The 15,030-nt window shown below is 44.1% G+C and overlaps 1 protein-coding gene and 1 pseudogene across 1 annotated transcript in view; one reads left to right on the top strand and one right to left on the bottom strand.

The window, feature by feature from the left end:
* The window catches only part of LOC124795805 (atrial natriuretic peptide receptor 1-like), a gene marked incomplete at its 3' end in the record, with an annotated part of 376,775 nt that overhangs the window by 60,351 nt on the left and 301,394 nt on the right, over positions 1 to 15,030 (top strand). The gene's annotated exons all lie outside the window — the stretch shown is intronic.
* On the bottom strand, positions 2,153 to 2,271 carry LOC124796922 (annotated as a pseudogene).

The raw sequence follows: 15,030 nt of genomic DNA, 5'->3' as shown, positions 1-15,030 counted from the left end.
CTGCAGTTCTGAAAATTCTATAGATCGCTAATAATGTCGCAGTTCGCTATTGAGAATGAAAACACGAACACTGGAACAGAGTTTGTTTATCGTAAAGACATTTTGCACAAATTCTGGTCCTATTGTAATGTTTTCACCGTTTTTTTACAGTTCGATGGAACATTTTGAATAGACTGGGTCCCTATGCGTCTCAAGGAAGAACAACTTAAGACGACCAGCTGTGAACCATGTAAAGTGTTGAGCCCACAACATCAATAAAACATTCAGCGCAGCAACTGAGGAAGTCGCGAGTGTCTCTCATGAGGTTAATCAAACAGAAACTGAACCTTTTCCCGTACAAAATCCAACTTCACAAATCTCTGAAGTGCAGTAATATGAAGCAGCGATATTGTTTTGCAAGTGAGATGTGGGGCCTCTGAAAATGGATCAGTCGTAAGGATCATGTTTGGTGATGAGGCACACTTCCATCTCCATTGGGACGACAACAAACAAAACAGGCTCCATTGGGATACTGTGAACCCACACGTTCAAGATGTTGAACATGGTGCGGAATGGCCCTCTTGTAGTCGCTATCTCAACCAGTATGATACTGAAGTTGGATTTATCTAAAGGACAGACTGTTTGAGGATGCACCTGCAACACTCCAGGACCTTCTTACTGCAATTTCCAGAAATATTTGTGCACTTGAAAATGATGATCGTCAGTAATTCATCGTGGAATTCAATTCAGAGCTCTGCACACTCGTTGGTGCACAAAACCTTTTCTATTAATTTTCAAGTTGTCTACTGTAGCATAAATACGGTAACAAGAATCTATTACTCAACATTATATCGAAGAGGATAAAAGTTCGTGACACCTGTTTTCGTCATCCTGTACTACCAGCTACTCCGATAAAGCAGGACACAAATTTTGTGCTTATAACGTCTCCTGCTGAGAAACTGCTCATTACAATAAGTTGGTGATATTGTGTAGATGAACTTAAAAATACCACAGTGAAAATTTTATTTTCTGTAAGACTACCTAGTGAGGTACTTTATTAAGTTTGGACGTATATAAATAAAAGTTATAGACTGATAAAAGTAGGATAGTTTTTGACAAATGTTCAGCTTCAGTGAGTATTTTATGATTCAGTTTGAGGAGTATTCAGAAGAAATGTCGCTGGATTTAAAGTGAAACCAGTTACCGTTGATCGTGTATCAGGGGGTGGTGAACTCTGTGTAGGAGTAGACAATCCTTTTGAAGATACGGAAGAAGCTCATGAAGATACAGAAAATCCCGATTTATTATCCTTAGCTTCGTCCAGCTACTCATTCACAAGCAACAGGAATTTAGTTTTACGTTCGATTTTGAGTCTGTCACAAAGTTTTTTGAAATCAGGCAACATAGACTGAAAAAAACATCCAGTCAGCATCATCAACCGATGACTCCCAGAGTCTTTTCATTTCAGTAAGTTTTCCATTTCCACGTTCAGCTTGAATCGGCAGCAAACGAAACAGTGGAACACGAGACACCTCCCTGCACTCAACACAGCAGACCATAGCAGGTGGCAATAGCCTCAGGTGCATCCAGGATATTATTAACTCTTGTACCCACATTGCGGCTGTCAGCCTAGCCTTAGAAAACCTCCAATACCTCTCCCGTAATTGTTGAGAATGAAAAAAGATATCGCTCTTCTTCCAACGCTAAAAACATTTTCGGTATGTTACCTGCATTTCAGAGGCATAAATATGTGATATAAAATGCACCGAACTTAAACTGACCTCGGACTATTTTCTTTACCACAAATTCTTCAAAATATGCAGGCTTTTTGACTTTACGTCGAAGTATCACAATAACTCTTGACTACAACGGAAAGAAAATTTCTTTATCAGTCTGTGATGTCAGACTGTAAGATGTGTAAAAATCAATTGTTTTACTGAATAAGAAAATAAAAAGTAATAAAAAACGTCGTCCGATCAGACCTTGAAGGCCCAACGGTACCGACCGGCCACCGTGTCATCCTGAGCCCTTAGCCATCACCGGATGCGGGTACGGAGGGGCGTGCGGTCAGCACACCGCTCTCCCGGCCTTTTTCAGTTTTCGTAACCGGTGTTGCTACTTCTCAGTGAAGTAGTTCCTCAAGTGACCTCACAAGGGCTGAGTGCACTTCGCTTGCCGATAGCACCTGGCAGACCCAGATGGTGACCCATGCAAGTGCTAGCCAAGCTAGACAGCGCTTAACTTCGGTGATCTGACGGGAACCGGTGTTACCACTGTGAAAAGGCCGTTGGCATTTTACTGAATAGCTCCCTAAAAATCGAATGAGAAAGACTGTACAGCAAGGAACGTGCGTGAATCCCAAAATAGTTGGGTTGGGTTGGGTTGTTTGGGGAAGGAGACCAGACAGCGAGGTCATCGGTCTCATCGGATTAGGGAAGGACGAAGAAGGAAGTCGACCGTGCCCTTTCATAGGAACCATCCCGGCATTTGCCTGGAGCGATTTAGGGAAATCACGGAAAACCTAAATCAGGATGGCCGGACGCGGGATTGAACCGTCGTCCTCCCGAATGCGAGTCCAGTATCCAAAATAGTTGTTTTTAATTTATTATGCAAAAAGTAAATGGTATCCTCACGAACTGATTGTGGAGACAGATGTAGCTTTGCCTGTACTAGTGAGTGTTGTTCCCACACTGTACCGCGAGCCGCATTGCGTATCGTATCGCACACCACATCACATGTCGCATCGTCTCAGTGTGAGCCGCGTCTAACACGCCGGCGTAACTTGCTGCTTATCACCATCAATTTTTCACAAAGTGCTCTAAATTGGGGCAGAATAACAGACTGATACTAGTGGAGCGTCATCGCCATTGTGGTCAACCTACAGCTACATCTACATCCATACTCTGCAAACCACTGTGAAGTGCATGCCAGAGTGTACATCCATTGTATCAGTTTTCAGGGTTCCTTTCGGTTTCAGTTCACGTACGGAATGCAGAAGAATGACTACTTAAACTTTGCTGTGCGCGCTGAATTACTCAAGTTTTGTATTCGCTATCCCTAAAGGAGCGGTATGAGGTATACAGGGTGAGGAATTTATAGTATCCTGACCATTTTGCTCCGAAACGAAGTGGAAAATAAAGAATGTTTTCATACAAAATTTGCAGTGTTCATAAGTGGCCATAAGAGAGTGACAATAATACGTCCTTAAAATGCCTTTCTCGGTATTTTTTCAGGGTCAAATAGCTTTTTTTAGAATGGGATGGTATATTTTCTTCGAAGGAAATGGGAAGATCATTCGAGTATAAAGGTTCTAGTGCATTTATTTATTTATTTATTTATTTATCGTGTCAAAAGTACATAAATATCAATATGTATAAGTGTTAACATAATTTTACACCAAAGATGACCAAAAATTGGACACTTCAAGTGCATTTGGTTTAGCTCTCGTAAGGTCTTGCATGCTGCAAGTGGTTGGTGATGAGGAACACTGAAGGAAATTGCTGTTAGTCTGCTCAACGCCACACTGGCAAAGAACTGAGTCCACAGAGAAACCCCAAGTCCGCAGATTGGTCTTGCATCTCATTGTGTTTGATGGTTATTGACAGACCTCCATATTGACCACTTCTCCGAATGTCCAGGGGGAAGCTCTTCCTTTGGAGCCATCCATTCTCCCAAACACCGACTTTTCCCCCGCCATCGCGAGATCCTTGCTGCATGTGGATTCTCGATGAGAGCTTCAGTAGTTGTCAAGAAGCTCTTTCTTGATTTCAGACTAGGATGTGCGGGCTGACGACCATATAGTGGATGGGCTTCCTTCGTTGTGGCCTTACTTTTTTCATATCTCGCAGCTACCTCACGTCTGATTTCAGGAGGAGCTCTGCCAGCGAGGCGATGGAGTTTGTCCACAGGAGTGGGTCTTAGCAACCCGTGATAATCCGGCAAGACTCATTTGGAGCCACACCTACTTTCCTGGCATGACTGGACTTGTACCATACCGAAAATGCGAATTCAGCAGTGGAATGACATAGAGCAAGCGCGCATGAGCGCACAGTGCATGGATTAGCACCCCATGATATACCTGTCAATTTTCGCACTATGTTATTTCTTGCTGCCACTTTCTGTTCAGGCAATGTTTTTTATATGTTAGCGCGCGATCCTGAGTTACTCCAAGATATTTGGGAGTAGGATTATGTTCGAGTTCGATGCCTCCCCAGGATATATTTAAGGATCTGTTTGCCTGTTTATTCTTCGGGTGGAGTGATAGGTGATGTGATATTGCACAAATAAGGCAGCAAATGGTTTCCACGCCCTTTGGCCTTACTGGCATCCAGTCTGGGGACGTGAAATCCGGGGAGCGAGCAGGCCAATGGACAGGCCCTCTACGTCCTATCCACCGATCAGGATAATCTCTATTTAGTATTTCTGGCGATATAGATGAGTAATGAGATGGGCAACCATCGTATTGATACCACATTGTACATCGTTCCATAAGGATGCGTCTCCAAGGACGCTGGAAGTTCTTGGTCTAAAAGCTTTTCGTATTTCCGGACATTCAGTATGCTTCTGGAAATCATCACCACGAAGGGATAGTTATAGACTAATATGATACGGATGGAATTTATTACGCATAAGTATTCGAAGTACACTCCTTCAGAGGCTTCCGAATTTTCCCCAGTAGCAGTTCTTCTTCGATTATATTTTCTTGGTGCTACACCTCCCGATTCAGTGAATGGGGAATTTAGAAAAATTTCACCTCGCCGAACTCTGCTGAATTACACCTCGTGGGATTCAGAACAATCTTGACTCGCGAGACTCTAATGAGTTCATGCGAAGTGAAATATTTCCAAATCCGTACAAACAAAACTATTCTCAACGCAAATGTTTGCGGTCCATAAGAGACAAATTTATCTGAGTCAACTCGTCTCGTAATCGACTTTCTCGGCCCCATCTTTCGTTTCTTCCTTCTCTCCATATTTGAAAAGACGGATTACGATGGGGTATTTCATTATTTTATTGTTTGGTTCAATATCGAGATACCTAGAGCTTTTTCAAAGTCAAGAAATACCGTATCTTACCTAACTGCCTTGATTTGTGGCTTTCACGATTTCGTGTGATAAAGCCACGTGCTGGGTTTCACGTCATCGATGTTTTCGGAATCAGTGGTGCTTGGCTTGGAGGAGGTCATTCTATCCGAAACGATTCATTTCATTTGAACTCAAAATTTGTTGTAGGATTCTGCTGCAGTTCTTGCAGACGGGTGTAACCTGTGGTTTCTTGTAGCCACTGAGTACATCATTTTGTTTGACGGATCTACGGTATACACTAGTTAAAATAGGGGCTGACTCAGCCACTAGTTTATTTATTGCTTATTTAGCTTTACCAGATTAGGGCCTTAAAGTCCACTCTTACATCTGCCCTGAGACAACACATACCAAAGATATTACAAAGGATTCCCAGTAATAATAATAATGATATTGATGATAACTGATACTAATAACAATAATAACAATGACACTAATAATAATAATAATAATAAGCAAACAGTGCAAGGACAATTATTGTAGGAAAACACAGCCTCGCGGAATTACCCGAGCGGTTTGAGGCGCTGCAGTCGTGGACTGTGTGGCTGGTCCCGGCGGAGGTTAAGTAGTGTGTAAGCTTAGGGACTGATGACCTTAGCAGTTAAGTCCCATAAGATTTCACACACATTTGAACATTATTTTGTAGGAAAACACAGCCTCGTTACCGATTCGTAGCGGGATACCACTTGCCACCAAACCGCGTAACGCACGAATATTCTGCTACATATCACCTCGCTGTATCCTAACAGCGATTAGAGGTATTTTAGGGATAATAAAATAAATAAATAAACGTGACTTCCATGATCTCGTGACACCGTTGTAAATGGTAATATACTGAAGCACCGACCCCAGCTAAATTACTCTGTGCCCTGAGGGAGGCCGCTACAATATGACTGTAACGGAAATTATTTTAGTACTAGTATTTTACAAGTTCCTCAAACGATGATTGCTGATTCTTCTGCTTATGGGGGTAGCCCCTTGCATCCCCCAACGACGGAAAGAAGGTGCCCCTAAATCTCTATCTGCTCTGCTGTCTTCTTTGACATGGGCGTTGGTAAAGAATAGTTGACCCCAATTACATGCAGGCAATGAAATCGATGCGGTATGAACTTTAGGCATTCATTTTAGAGCACCGCAAATCTCTCAAAACTCACAGGGGTTGGAGTGATGCACTAGACAGAATCTTTAACTCCATTCTTAAAATATTCCCAGCCTGCTCGTCCGAACTTTCGTCGAAGATGGACTAATGTTGCAAGTAGATTCTTTAATCATAGCAGATGATGATTTGTGTTGACTGTGGGGAAATGGCTTTACAACTTTCCTTTGTGTCACCTTTTAATTGATAGTGTTGCAGAGATCAGAAGAACAATCATTTTGCCATCCGCCAGATCTATATACTCGTATATCTTGACGCTTGGCGTTTTAGATGGGGTGTAGATTTTTCACCTCCTAACAGGTCCTGAGAGCAGCTTCATTTCGTTATACCCTCACTCGTGGTTAAGGTTGTTAAACTACTAGAAGCTGACTGTAGGACCATATTGCTGAGAGACTGAATTAACTCCTAGAAAGATCTACATTGTCCTTAACATGGTTCTCTTTTGTTAGCGTTAAATCTACATCATTCGCCAGCGTCCGATGTGAGAGATGTTCAATATTTAGCGTTGAGATTGACTAAGTGTTTAAGCTATAACCAATGTTAATCGAGTTAAATGCTACGTCTCAGTGGTCTACTGATAAATGTGTTTCGTTGCATATCCTCTCTTGCTGTGTACCAACAGCTGTACTGAAGAGTATTTCATCGATGACCACAAGAAATCCGATTATAGTCCCCACAATCTTCGAGGAGACATCTTCCATATCTACATCTTCATGACTATTCTGCAATTCTCAGTTAAGTACTTGACAGAGGGTTCTCCAAACCACTCTCATACAACTCCATCATTCGGGAGTGTATCCAGAATATTCTTAACTCTTGTACAGATATTTCGGCTGACAACCTTGCAGTCATTCTCAAGCTGTCTCACTTGCAAGATTTTGAAAGCACTGTGCAGTAACCACGCATGCATCAGAAATCACGCTCTTGGTAACAAGAGCGTCAGCCACAGGTAAAACCTTAAGTCGTGTAAGACAAAGTAAGGGCAGAGTCAGCGAATATAAAGTGCTTACGAAGTATTTAGCTGATATTTATGCTTGACATATTGTGGAATGCCAGGCAGTAACCGGTTAGAACAATAGTTCCTTTGGGAGCTCAGATGTGAAATGTGGGGTTGTACATCTACATCTACATTTATACTCCGCAAGCCACCCAACGGTGTGTGGCGGAGGGCACCTTACGTGCCACTGTCATTACCTCCCTTTTCTGTTCCAGTCGCGTATGGTTCGCGGGAAGAACTACTGTCATGATTTGTCGAGCCGGAAATGCTCGTCTCGGCTGAGTAGACTGTCTACTAATTGTATTTCCACAGTTTTAAAACTCTTGCTAGCAACTCATCTTGAGGATGGCTGAAAAGTTGTCAGCCGAAATATCGGTACAAGAAGTAGTGGTATCCCGGATGCATTTCCGAAAAAATGATGGAATATTCGATACGCCGGGAAAACTTCAAGAAACGCTTCCACACTATTTATCTACCATTTCCACTCTCGAAAAGCGCGCAGGAAAAAGAAACACTCAAATCTTTCCGTGCGAGCTGCACTTCTCTTATTTTCTTACGACGATCATTTCTTCCTGTGTATGTGGGGGTCAACAAAATATTTTCGCGTTTGACAGAGAAAGTTGGTGCTTAAAATTCCGTAAAAAGGTCAAGCCGCAACGAAAAACTCCTTCGTTTTAACGATCATCATCCCAACTTGCGTATCATATCCATGACCGTCTGTCCCCTGTTTCGCGATTAAAACAAAAAAAACTAATCAGCCTCCTTTGAACTTTATCGATGTCCTCCGTCAGTCCCATTTGGTAAGGATCCCATACCGATCAGCAGTACTCTAGCAGAGGGATAAACGTAGTGTAGGCAGTCCCTTTAGTGGATTCGTTGCATCTTCTTAGTGTTCTGCCTTAGGCCTTGCCGCAGTAGCCACAGTGTTTTCCATCAGATCACCGAAGTTAAGCGCTATGGGACTTGGCTAGTACTTGGAGGGATGGCTGTCCGGGTCTGCCAAGTGCTGTTGGCAAGCGGGATGCACTCAACCTTTGTGAGGCCAATTGAGGAGCTACTTGATTGAGGAGTGGCGGCCTTTGTTACGAAAGCTGTCAACTGGCAGAACGTCGGTGTGCTGACTACATGCCCCTCCATATCTGCATCCAGTGACGCCTGCCGGTTGAGGATGACACGGTGGTCGCTCGTACCGTTGGGCCTTCCGAAGCCTGTTCGGACAGAGTTTTAGTTTCTTAGTGCTCTGCCAGTAAAACGTAGTTTTTGGTCCGCCGGCCCCATAACATTATCTGACCATTCCAACTTCAGTTGTTCGTAATTGTCATCCCCAGGTATTTTGTTGAAGTCCTTCTAAAAGAAAGGATAGGTTGATAGGACAGATACACAGACCAAATGAAACTACATGGTTCCAGAGACTCTTTCAAGTCTGAAACATTTATGAGGCATATACGCAGACAGAGGCGACGAAAGAAAATTTGTACCGAGGCCAGGATTCGAAACTGGGTCACCTGCTTATTAGCCACAGGCGTTAACCACTATACCATCCTGGATTTGCACAACTGCACGTTTTCGTCCTCAATCAAAGTTCCCATTCAAGCGTAAACTCGTTTGGTTTTCCCCCTAAACTCGAACAGCATTGCAGAGGTTCTGGACGTGTATTGGGACAACACCTCAACATCGAATGAAACTGGGGATCCTGCATGGTACCCAGGCATAGGTGCTTCATCAGATGTAACTCCATGCTTCCAGAGACATTTTCAAGTCTCAGATGTTTGTATGTATGCAGACTGAAGTGACGTATGAATACCGGCCTGGGTGGCCGAGCGGTTCTAGGCGCTACAGTCGCGGGTTCGAATCCTGCCTCGGGCATGGATGTGTGTGATGTCCTTAGGTTAGTTAGGTTTAAGTAGTTCTAAGTTCTAGGGGATTGATGACCTCAGAAGTTAAGTCGCATAGTGCTCACAGCCATTTAAACCATTTGACGAATGAATACTGGTATCAATGCTGGGATTCGAACGCATGTCTCCTGCTCACTAGGCAGAAGTTCCGGGTGGGCTGAGGCGTGAATGCGAATTTGGATTGACGGTATATCGTGCGCAGATATGCAATGCAACTATGTGGGGAAGGGGGGGGGGGGGCGTAGTGCTACGCGTATCTGCAGGAGTCTGCAGGAGATACGGATTCGAATCCCGTCCTTGGTACAAATTTTCATTCGTCGCTTCAGTCTCCTTGTATACATCATAGATACTGAGACATCGAGTAATATTTAATTTACTAACGGAAGTGTGAGTATAAAAAATATATGGAGAAACCAAAACTCGAACACAGAAAGCAGCTTCACATGGATGTAGACTGCAGTAATTATATAGAGACTTTCACATGGACGTGTAGATCTGCATCAAACTAATCTCCGGACAAGTGCGCAACAACAAGGACAATAACAAAAACAACATGCCATCTCGCCCTGGTGAATTAAATTATCGACAATTATATAAATGACTCCCTTACCGGGAGCCATACCGTCTAAACAGGCCAAAGCAGTATGTTCTGCCTTTCGGGCCATTCTGCCTGTGTGTTGCAGTGCTCACAAACATTGGTGAATTCAGATCAGCAGATGTATTTGTCGTAACAGTTGAGATTGTCATCGATAATATGCAGTTATCACTTGAATAAATAATAACTAAACTAAACTCTACCCGGACAGGCCATGAAGGCCCAGCGGTACCGACCGGCCGCCGTGTCATCCTCAGACCACAGGCGTCACTGGATGCGGATATGGAGGGACATGTGGTCAGTATACAGCTCTCCCGACCTTAGGTCAGTTTCCGAGACCGGAGCAGCTACTTCTCAATCAAGCAGCTCCACAGTTTCCCTCACAAGTGCTGAGTGCCCCCCGCTTGTCAACAGTGTTCGGCAGACCGCATGGTCACCCGTCCAACTGCTAGCCCAGCCCGACAGCGCTTATCTTCGGTGATCTGACGGGAACCGGTGTTACCACAGTGGCAAGGCCGTTGGCATCACCTGAATAACTGGAAGCACTAAAGTCGAAAATAGGGGTGTGGAAACTGTAACGGCTTTATGTGCACTATACATGTCCAGCCCTGTTTACATACTAGGTCTTACTTTCGGTTCAGTCGCTAAACCATTGTCTCTTCTCTCTCGCAAGCGACAGACGAGGGGTACGTTCAGCTGCCTCATTCAGTTTCATAACCAGCAGTAACTAAATTCCATTAGCAGCGGACGCGTTTGCTGAGCTATCGAAGCCGCCCCGCCGCTCCAGGAGCAAAGCAGCCTCGGGTGGCAAACAAATTCCGCCCCCCTTCCCCCCCCCCCCCCCCCCCCTCCTTTTCACGATATTGAGTCGACGACGGCGAACAGCGAAATTGGTTCCCGCGGAAGCCGCTTCGGGTGGCATTCAGCGGTGGAATATCTCAGTTAAATATCTTTCCCGCCTTCCGCGTCAGGCTTAAATTCCAGCGCAGCGCTGCCCCCAGACACAGTTTAATTACTGTGCCTCCTGCGCCTGCGCCTCAGACGCCCCACTTGATCCCCCCTCTGGTGCTTCAAATCACCAAGTTCCCCGCCTCCTCTCAGCTGACATTGACTGCTTTGGCACTGGGAGATATTACATATTGATTTGGGGGAATTCTATTACATCACCATGAGACAATCTACGTGCGACGCTGTCCAAAAAGCAAGTTTTGCGAGCTAATTCTGCTTCGCTTCCTGCAGGCAGGTCGAAATCTAAACATTTAAAGAGATCATGGAAACATTTCTAATTCGTCGATACCTTAGCTCTCTCTCTCTCTCTCTCTCTCTCTCTCTCTCTCTCTCTCTCTCTCTCTCTCTCCCTCCATCAAGAACATTAACACATTTAATCACACTATGTGAGCGTGGAAGTAGTTGCCAATGGATAACTGATGGAAGAAATTAATTTTTTTTAATAAATGGAAATTTTATTCCTAAAAGCCTTTTTTTTAAGAACAGATTTAATATTATAGTCAGAAAACACCCTGTAAATATCAAGTTACAATTTATTCAGAGGCAGAAATAACAATCCCTTTATATATATATATATATATATATATATAAGCTTTCGGGCTGAGAACCTTGCTACGACCGCTCACAACAACCTCTGAAAGACTACACTGGTGCAAATCTGCAACACACCAGATTACTTTAAACTAAAAATTTTAAGAACTCACACAAACACATAAACTATGCACCTGGTAAAAGAGATGGAAATGGTACAAAAAACTCACAATAAAAAATATTTGCCACCGAAAGTGCAACTTGTTTTTAAAAGAACTCTTACGGTTGAAGGGTGGAAACTTTATATACTAAAAAGATGATTTAAATAAAAGCCATGAAATCCAGTTTCACATAAAATGTACCAACATTCTCTACATTACATATATATCACCTCGCAAGATGATAGGCAAGATAAAAACATATTTCAGGAATTCGGCCTTTACACCTTAAGCAATAAATTCGTTAACACCGAATCCGACAAACCTGACAGAGGCAGCTATTAACGTAAGGCAGACCGACAGACAGACAGACAGACAAAAACTGCCTAACACATGCGGACGAGAGACAAACGAGCAAGCTGGGGGATGAGAGACTGACCAAGAACACAAGTAGAATTTAACAAGTAAGTGAAACAACATATCACTAATCACTTAACTTCTAACAACTACGATGTCTGGCCAAGACCTGGCGCAGCACGCCCAAAACGCACTCCTGAACCGTCCGCTGCCAGCCGCTTCAACGGACGCAGGGACTCCCGTCTCACGGCGTCGCAGCTCGCGCTGGCCAGAGCGATATCGTGGGTTGACTCCTGTTGCTCTCGTGTCGGCCACGAAACCACTACCCCTTGCTATACGGCGCGGCCCACTGGACTCACGTGGCGACCTCACATGCGCCGACACGCCAGGTGGACAAGTCATCTGGTGTCTCAGTGCGCGACCGACCAACCGATCGCTCCAACCGCCAATGCCCATTGCCTCAGCAAACTCGAGCAGACTGGCGTCCTAACACATACTAGCACTCCGGACGGCAGACAGACACCGACTGCCCCACACTGATCCGGCTGACCAAGTGACCAGACTCTCCGAGACTTAACAGACTGACTAGACTCTGACTGACCAACTGACCAGACTAGCCGAGAGTGACAGACTCCCCCCGTGCCGAGCTCATAGCGTCCTTTAAATGCACGTGAACAGGCAACTTTTCCGCTTTCCCACCAGAGGGAGACACCAAAGCTGCGATTGCCACATCGGCGCCACCGCAAGAAACGGAGGTCGACTGCTTCACACAACGCGCTGCGGCGCGCCCTTCAAAACAGCAAATTTTTACCACGGCTCAGGGGCAAGCGTTGTTCCTGAGGTCTGCTCATTATGCACAGTGAATTATATTTAACACCGAAATGTCTCTCATTCATATGGCAAGTGGTGTTCCTGAGGTCCTTTCATTATACATAGTGTATCGTATTTAACAGCGAAAACTGACACAGGTGAAAGTCCACTGAGCTTAAAAAGGTCATGGAATACCTCCTGATATCGTGTCGGACATCCTTTTGCCGGGCGTAGTGCAGCAACTCGACTTCACATGGACTCAACAAGTCGTTCCTTTATTGCGAAAGTGTTGCCGGTGTAAGATTTTGTGCACGAACTAACTGCTCTATTATGTCCCATAAGTGATGGATGGGGTACATGTAGGGTGATCTGGATGGCCAAATCATTTGCTCCAATTGTCCATAATGTTCATCAAACCGATCAGGAACAATTATGACCCGATGACATGGCACATTGTCGTCCATAAAAATTCCATCGTCGTTTGGGAACGAAGTCCATGAATGGTTGCAAATGGTCTCCACGTAGCCGATCATAAACACCTCCATTCAATGATAAGGTCAATTGGACCAGAAGACCGAATCCATTCCATGTGAACACGGCCCGTACCACTACGGCGCCACCACCGGCTTGCACATTGCCTTGTTGCTAACTTCTGTCCACTGCTTCGAGGGGTTTGTGTCACAGTCGAGCCTTACTATCAGCTCTCACCAACTGAAATCGTGACTCATCTGGCCAGGCCACTGTTTTCCAATCGCGTATGGCCCAACCGATATAATAACGATCCCAGGAGAAATGCAGGCGATGTTGTGCCGTTAGCAAATCCACTCGCGTCAATGATCTACCAGATTTCGCCGCACTGTCCAAATGCATAAGTTCGTCATAGCCCCATCTTGATTTCTGCCGTTATTTCACTCAATGTTACTTGTCTGTTAGCGCAGACAACTCTACGCAAATCTGCTGATCTCTGTCGTTAAGTAAGCGCCGACGGCATCTGTTTTTGCCCGTGGTGAGAGGTAATAACTAAAATGTGGTACTCTTGACACTGTGGATCGCGGAATATTGAATTCCCTAACGATTGAGTCAAATCATGTCTGTAGAACTTTAGAACGATGTATTTTTTGTGGGGATGGTCTTCAGTCAATGGAAAAGCAGATAGTGTCGCAACATTAAAAGAGTCAGGTGGGGACTGGAACTTTTAGAATGAAGAGCTCAAGGGAGCTGTTCTGGACATTTTGACGTTTTGCGCTTGAACAGTGAACGGCTGTAACCACACTTTAACTTGCAGAAATTTGAATTTCTATTCGTGTGTTAATTTGTAAATCATAGTGTTCAACTCTGAACTATTTCTTACTGTTGAATATTTCGTTTATTGTGATTACGAAAGGGACTTAGTATTCTCATTCTTTGATGACGGCTTGGTTTGGGGATTTTGCAGCTTTTCTGGTAACACTCTCAACGTAAATTCACTGTCGTTTGATAGCGTAATTTCTGTCTGCATTTTAACTTAATATCATAGGACCACTCACATTTACTTGACGTCCTTTCTCGAATAAGCATTATTCAACGTAATTCTCTGTCATTTACATCAAATACAGGCTTTGGAATAGAACCCTTGTTATTGAATTATTCATGTAACTTTTGCTTTGTATTTCTGTTTATTTTATTAACTCGCAGTTGTAGTCAATGCGTAGACTATTTGACTACGAGATGACAGCTAGAGGTTCTTATTTTGAGTGAGACGCTGGGCATGAGATCAGACATGCACGGCTGACCTTATGTCTACACTGACCTATTCTTTTTAAACAAGGCTGTGGATAGCCCAAGTACCTAAAGTATGAATAACCGCAGGTAAAGACACAACTGGCTTGCCTGTACGGGATTCTTTTAGGAAGAGCAGCTACACTAGCAGTAACCGTCAGTTACTGTCGCACGTGCAGGCTCCCCAGACTGGTCCAAATAGCTGTGGATCGTCGACGCAGACAAGAGTCTCTCTCTCCTCTCTCTCTCTCTCTCTCTCTCTCTCTCACACACACACACACACACACACACACACACACACACACTCACTCACTCACTCACTCACTTTCCCTTTCTTTCCCTTTCACAGCCACCATGGGTTTGGCATTTTCTTTTGACTGATGCCATTCCCGTCGTCACAGGGACCTGTTCCGTAAAATGGAGGGGAAAGTCACGTACGACAATCGTCTAAAAAGTTATGTTTTTTTTCTTCTGTTTCTGTGTTGTATCAGTAATTATGCTTTCAAGATGAACTGACTGTAACGGAGTGTGCAGATTTAATTCGCGTCGGCCTCATTTTCCTGTCTCATAATTTAGTTGTATGCGTGTTGGCTGTATTAGTAGACTGAATGCATTAATACCTTGATTTATTGTTAGAGTAACTTTTTAACAGGTTTACTTGATGATCAGATCGCATCTAGATTTTTCCAGTGTTATGGCTGGTTT

The sequence above is a fragment of the Schistocerca piceifrons genome, chromosome 4, assembly GCF_021461385.2.
Source record: "Schistocerca piceifrons isolate TAMUIC-IGC-003096 chromosome 4, iqSchPice1.1, whole genome shotgun sequence".
Taxonomy (NCBI): Eukaryota; Metazoa; Arthropoda; class Insecta; order Orthoptera; family Acrididae; genus Schistocerca; species Schistocerca piceifrons.
Note: the sequence above shows the minus strand (reverse complement) of the source record. Positions and strands in the feature narration are given on the sequence as shown.